Here is a 7,500-nt window from a genome sequence, read left to right on the forward strand (position 1 = left end):
ACCCTGATTCCCCGTTACCCGTTACAACCATGGTAGGCGTAGAACCTACCATCGACAGTTGATAAGGCAGACATTTGAAAGATCCGTCGTCGGTGCTAGATGACCATACGATCAGCACAAAGTTATTCAGAGTCACCAAAGCCGACGATGGACGAACGGACAAGCCGTCCGCCACCGATTGGTTTTGATCTAATAAAAGCATTCCTCCCATCTCTGGGTGGAATTCTGGTTTGCATGTATTAGCTCTAGAATTACCACAGTTATCCAAGTAATGTTTTGTACGATCTAAGAAACCAAAACTGATTTAATGAGCCATTCGCGGTTTCACCTTAATTCGGTATGTACTTAGACATGCATGGCTTAATCTTTGAGACAAGCATATGACTACTGGCAGGATCAACCAGGGAGCTTAGTTATTATTGTAAATTTAAATTTTCGTCGTCGGCCCTCCCTGTAAGACCGATCGACGTTAAGCCATTTCTCTTTTGTATGTAACACACATTTCATAAATTTTGTACCTCTTATAGAGGCCAAATATTCTCCTCCTCCTCTCATAAAGCACGAAAATCACTTTCACGCCGTGCATCCATCGTGCAAGCACGTAGACCACACACGCTGGACAATATAATAAAAGATAGCGCGGACAGTGGCATGCTATACAAATCGAGAAAGCGCGTACAGTGATCATGCTGGTCATTTTGCCACCAAATTTTATAATCTTTATCATTAGAGCGGGCCCACCAACCTCGTCTCTGTACTTTATACATTTCTCCTCCATCTGCACACACCTTTTCAAACATTAACGGAGAGAGTTCCTTGGACTTGCTTTAAATGTACATATTAGATATGTTGGAATCTCTCTCCTTTAGAAGTTTCCCCAGCCTTAAAACTTCTTTCATTTTTACTCCTCTCTCCATACTTATTTTCCTCTCTGAACGTATCAGAGAGGATTTTATTTCTGACACCTCTTGACTTTTCTTAAATTCAGGGACGTAATTTTGTTCATAATTCAGTGGACTTTTGTGTATTTTATACTTTAAATATTTCCAAACAGTCTCCCTTCTAAAAGTGATAGAACGAATTTTCGTCTAACACTACTTTCTTGGTTCAAAAATTTTATACAATCTTATAACTTTTTCAGTTTTAACAAATTTTGGTTACAGACAGTTGATGCTCAGTTTGTACAAGTATGCAACATTTATAAGTGCATACAGGTCACCAGCCTTATATTACAAGGCTCACCACATATGGGCCATTCGGTCTTAGACACCGACCCGTGGTAATGCTGTGTGGAGATTAATAATAATCCGCAACGGAAAACCGGAACGAGAATAGTCGAGAAAGTATATTCTCGAGGAGCGGTAGACTGCTTTTCAACCGAAGTCATAAAAGAGCCACACGCTCGACGCTACTCCCGACCGGTCCGAGCGAACCGAAAGTGCCTTCCTATAAATACCGAACGGCCGGCCGCTAGGTCGGCGACGCATGGGCTTACGCCCAGGCGTATGCCTGTGCAAACCGCCGTGAGAGCGTACCATCCCGCCGGCACGGTAAAACTTAGACTGAAAATATCGTCGAACATATCCTTTCATTTTATAACGTTCTATACATGAAAATTAATAAATTAACATGCAGGACATAATAAATTCACATTCTCATGTAAATCATGGGTTTAATTAATATTTTAAAAAATTTTAAAACCGCCCAGAACCGATGAGATGAAAATATTAAAACGATATTTTTGCATTTTCTTACGGTAAAACATTAACAAATAAGCGACTATAGCAATATAAAACTCCATTTGTAATTTAATTAATCAAAATTAATATTTTTCTTTGATTTTTCAGCGATCCAGAACCGATGAGACGAAAACATTAAAACGATATTTTTGCATTTTCTTACGACAAAACATTAACAAATACGAGACTATAACAATATAAAACTACATATGTAATTTAATTAATCAAAATTAATAATTTTTTTTGATTTTTCAGTGATCCAGAACCGATAAGTCGAAAATTTTAACAATCATATTTTTGCATTCTGTACCGTGGATCGATCGTTAAACGCTATTGAACTAACGTCCGTGATGGTATAAATGCAGATTTTCGCTCCGTTTAGCCAAAATAACGAACTTTAGGTGCGCTCCGAAATATTTCAAAGTCCCAGCGGCGTATTGCTTCGCCTCTTAGAACCGATTAGTCGAAAATTTTAACAATCATATTTTTGCATTCTGTACCGTGGATCGATCGTTAAACGCTATTGAACTAACGTCCGTGATGGTATAAATGCAGATTTTCGCTCCGTTTAGCCAAAATAACGAACTTTAGGTGCGCTCCGAAATATTTCAAAGTCCCAGCGGCGTGTTGCTTCGCCTCTTAGAACCGATTAGTCGAAAATTTTAACAATCATATTTTTGCATTCTGTACCGTGGATCGATCGTTAAACGCTATTGAACTAACGTCCGTGATGGTATAAATGCAGATTTTCGCTCCGTTTAGCCAAAATAACGAACTTTAGGTGCGCTCCGAAATATTTCAAAGTCCCAGCGGCGTATTGCTTCGCCTCTTAGAACCGATTAGTCGAAAATTTTAACAATCATATTTTTGCATTCTGTACCGTGGATCCATCGTTAAACGCTATTAAACTAACGTCCGTGATGGTATAAATGCAGATTTTCGCTCCGTTTAGCCAAAATAACGAACTTTAGGTGCGCTCCGAAATATTTCAAAGTCCCAGCGGCGTATTGCTTCGCCTCTTAGAACCGATTAGTCGAAAATTTTAACAATCATATTTTTGCATTCTGTACCGTGGATCCATCGTTAAACGCTATTAAACTAACGTCCGTGATGGTATAAATGCAGATTTTCGCTCCGTTTAGCCAAAATAACGAACTTTAGGTGCGCTCCGAAATATTTCAAAGTCCCAGCGGCGTATTGCTTCGCCTCTTAGAACCGATTAGTCGAAAATTTTAACAATCATATTTTTGCATTCTGTACCGTGGATCGATCGTTAAACGCTATTGAACTAACGTCCGTGATGGTATAAATGCAGATTTTCGCTCCGTTTAGCCAAAATAACGAACTTTAGGTGCGCTCCGAAATATTTCAAAGTCCCAGCGGCGTATTGCTTCGCCTCTTAGAACCGATTAGTCGAAAATTTTAACAATCATATTTTTGCATTCTGTACCGTGGATCGATCGTTAAACGCTATTGAACTAACGTCCGTGATGGTATAAATGCAGATTTTCGCTCCGTTTAGCCAAAATAACGAACTTTAGGTGCGCTCCGAAATATTTCAAAGTCCCAGCGGCGTATTGCTTCGCCTCTTAGAACCGATTAGTCGAAAATTTTAACAATCATATTTTTGCATTCTGTACCGTGGATCCATCGTTAAACGCTATTAAACTAACGTCCGTGATGGTATAAATGCAGATTTTCGCTCCGTTTAGCCAAAATAACGAACTTTAGGTGCGCTCCGAAATATTTCAAAGTCCCAGCGGCGTATTGCTTCGCCTCTTAGAACCGATTAGTCGAAAATTTTAACAATCATATTTTTGCATTCTGTACCGTGGATCGATCGTTAAACGCTATTGAACTAACGTCCGTGATGGTATAAATGCAGATTTTCGCTCCGTTTAGCCAAAATAACGAACTTTAGGTGCGCTCCGAAATATTTCAAAGTCCCAGCGGCGTATTGCTTCGCCTCTTAGAACCGATTAGTCGAAAATTTTAACAATCATATTTTTGCATTCTGTACCGTGGATCGATCGTTAAACGCTATTGAACTAACGTCCGTGATGGTATAAATGCAGATTTTCGCTCCGTTTAGCCAAAATAACGAACTTTAGGTGCGCTCCGAAATATTTCAAAGTCCCAGCGGCGTATTGCTTCGCCTCTTAGAACCGATTAGTCGAAAATTTTAACAATCATATTTTTGCATTCTGTACCGTGGATCCATCGTTAAACGCTATTAAACTAACGTCCGTGATGGTATAAATGCAGATTTTCGCTCCGTTTAGCCAAAATAACGAACTTTAGGTGCGCTCCGAAATATTTCAAAGTCCCAGCGGCGTATTGCTTCGCCTCTTAGAACCGATTAGTCGAAAATTTTAACAATCATATTTTTGCATTCTGTACCGTGGATCGATCGTTAAACGCTATTGAACTAACGTCCGTGATGGTATAAATGCAGATTTTCGCTCCGTTTAGCCAAAATAACGAACTTTAGGTGCGCTCCGAAATATTTCAAAGTCCCAGCGGCGTATTGCTTCGCCTCTTAGAACCGATTAGTCGAAAATTTTAACAATCATATTTTTGCATTCTGTACCGTGGATCGATCGTTAAACGCTATTAAACTAACGTCCGTGATGGTATAAATGCAGATTTTCGCTCCGTTTAGCCAAAATAACGAACTTTAGGTGCGCTCCGAAATATTTCAAAGTCCCAGCGGCGTATTGCTTCGCCTCTTAGAACCGATTAGTCGAAAATTTTAACAATCATATTTTTGCATTCTGTACCGTGGATCCATCGTTAAACGCTATTAAACTAACGTCCGTGAAGGTATAAATGCAGATTTTCGCTCCGTTTAGCCAAAATAACGAACTTTAGGTGCGCTCCGAAATATTTCAAAGTCCCAGCGGCGTATTGCTTCGCCTCTTAGAACCGATTAGTCGAAAATTTTAACAATCATATTTTTGCATTCTGTACCGTGGATCGATCGTTAAACGCTATTGAACTAACGTCCGTGATGGTATAAATGCAGATTTTCGCTCCGTTTAGCCAAAATAACGAACTTTAGGTGCGCTCCGAAATATTTCAAAGTCCCAGCGGCGTATTGCTTCGCCTCTTAGAACCGATTAGTCGAAAATTTTAACAATCATATTTTTGCATTCTGTACCGTGGATCGATCGTTAAACGCTATTGAACTAACGTCCGTGATGGTATAAATGCAGATTTTCGCTCCGTTTAGCCAAAATAACGAACTTTAGGTGCGCTCCGAAATATTTCAAAGTCCCAGCGGCGTATTGCTTCGCCTCTTAGAACCGATTAGTCGAAAATTTTAACAATCATATTTTTGCATTCTGTACCGTGGATCGATCGTTAAACGCTATTGAACTAACGTCCGTGATGGTATAAATGCAGATTTTCGCTCCGTTTAGCCAAAATAACGAACTTTAGGTGCGCTCCGAAATATTTCAAAGTCCCAGCGGCGTATTGCTTCGCCTCTTAGAACCGATTAGTCGAAAATTTTAACAATCATATTTTTGCATTCTGTACCGTGGATCCATCGTTAAACGCTATTAAACTAACGTCCGTGATGGTATAAATGCAGATTTTCGCTCCGTTTAGCCAAAATAACGAACTTTAGGTGCGCTCCGAAATATTTCAAAGTCCCAGCGGCGTATTGCTTCGCCTCTTAGAACCGATTAGTCGAAAATTTTAACAATCATATTTTTGCATTCTGTACCGTGGATCCATCGTTAAACGCTATTAAACTAACGTCCGTGATGGTATAAATGCAGATTTTCGCTCCGTTTAGCCAAAATAACGAACTTTAGGTGCGCTCCGAAATATTTCAAAGTCCCAGCGGCGTATTGCTTCGCCTCTTAGAACCGATTAGTCGAAAATTTTAACAATCATATTTTTGCATTCTGTACCGTGGATCCATCGTTAAACGCTATTGAACTAACGTCCGTGATGGTATAAATGCAGATTTTCGCTCCGTTTAGCCAAAATAACGAACTTTAGGTGCGCTCCGAAATATTTCAAAGTCCCAGCCGCGTATTGCTTTGCCCCGAAATTTTTCAAAGTTCCAGCGGCGTGTTGCTTTCAAAGTGCCTCCCTCTAAATACCGATCGGCAGGCCGCTAGGTCGGCGACGCACGGGCTTACGCCCAGGCGTATACGGGGGCAAATCGCCGTGAGAGCGTGCGATTTTGACTTTCGCAATAAGATAGTCTCCTTTATGAAAAGGAGCGTACACGTCTCCCAAAAAAAAAAACAGTTTCATGACGATCAATGTAGTTCTTGATCGAAATGTATCATAGGACGAAGATTTTATCGAAAAGTACGAACTTTGGCGACGCATCGAAATTTTTCAAAGTTCCAACGGCGTGTTGCTTTCAAAGTGCCTCCCTCTAAATACCGATCGGCAGGCCGCTAGGTCGGCGACGCACGGGCTTACGCCCAGGCGTATACGGGGGCAAATCGCCGTGAGAGCGTGCGATTTTGACTTTCGCAATAAGATAGTCTCCTTTATGAAAAGGAGCGTACACGTCTCCCAAAAAAAAAAACAGTTTCATGACGATCAATGTAGTTCTTGATCGAAATGTATCATAGGACGAAGATTTTATCGAAAAGTACGAACTTTGGCGACGCATCGAAATTTTTCAAAGTTCCAACGGCGTGTTGCTTTCAAAGTGCCTCCCTCTAAATACCGATCGGCAGGCCGCTAGGTCGGCGACGCACGGGCTTACGCCCAGGCGTATACGGGGGCAAATCGCCGTGAGAGCGTGCGATTTTGACTTTCGCAATAAGATAGTCTCCTTTATGAAAAGGAGCGTACACGTCTCCCAAAAAAAAAAACAGTTTCATGACGATCAATGTAGTTCTTGATCGAAATGTATCATAGGACGAAGATTTTATCGAAAAGTACGAACTTTGGCGACGCATCGAAATTTTTCAAAGTTCCAACGGCGTGTTGCTTTCAAAGTGCCTCCCTCTAAATACCGATCGGCAGGCCGCTAGGTCGGCGACGCACGGGCTTACGCCCAGGCGTATACGGGGGCAAATCGCCGTGAGAGCGTGCGATTTTGACTTTCGCAATAAGATAGTCTCCTTTATGAAAAGGAGCGTACACGTCTCCCAAAAAAAAAAACAGTTTCATGACGATCAATGTAGTTCTTGATCGAAATGTATCATAGGACGAAGATTTTATCGAAAAGTACGAACTTTGGCGACGCATCGAAATTTTTCAAAGTTCCAACGGCGTGTTGCTTTCAAAGTGCCTCCCTCTAAATACCGATCGGCAGGCCGCTAGGTCGGCGACGCACGGGCTTACGCCCAGGCGTATACGGGGGCAAATCGCCGTGAGAGCGTGCGATTTTGACTTTCGCAATAAGATAGTCTCCTTTATGAAAAGGAGCGTACACGTCTCCCAAAAAAAAAAACAGTTTCATGACGATCAATGTAGTTCTTGATCGAAATGTATCATAGGACGAAGATTTTATCGAAAAGTACGAACTTTGGCGACGCATCGAAATTTTTCAAAGTTCCAACGGCGTGTTGCTTTCAAAGTGCCTCCCTCTAAATACCGATCGGCAGGCCGCTAGGTCGGCGACGCACGGGCTTACGCCCAGGCGTATACGGGGGCAAATCGCCGTGAGAGCGTGCGATTTTGACTTTCGCAATAAGATAGTCTCCTTTATGAAAAGGAGCGTACACGTCTCCCAAAAAAAAAAACAGTTTCATGACGATCAATGTAGTTCTTGATCGAAATG

The 7,500-nt window shown here is 41.3% G+C and overlaps 1 non-coding gene across 1 annotated transcript in view; it reads right to left on the reverse strand.

Annotated features, from left to right (window-relative positions):
* Positions 1-407, reverse strand: part of LOC143307076 (small subunit ribosomal RNA) — a 1,923-nt gene extending 1,516 nt beyond the window's left edge. The window contains exon 1 of the ribosomal RNA XR_013064313.1: positions 1-407. This exon is cut by the window's left edge and continues 1,516 nt beyond it. This is a non-coding gene — a ribosomal RNA (small subunit ribosomal RNA).
* Positions 408-7,500: the final 7,093 nt, after the last annotated feature.

Source organism: Osmia lignaria, unplaced genomic scaffold (assembly GCF_051020975.1).
Source record: "Osmia lignaria lignaria isolate PbOS001 unplaced genomic scaffold, iyOsmLign1 scaffold0043, whole genome shotgun sequence".
In the NCBI taxonomy this organism is placed as follows: Eukaryota; Metazoa; Arthropoda; class Insecta; order Hymenoptera; family Megachilidae; genus Osmia; species Osmia lignaria.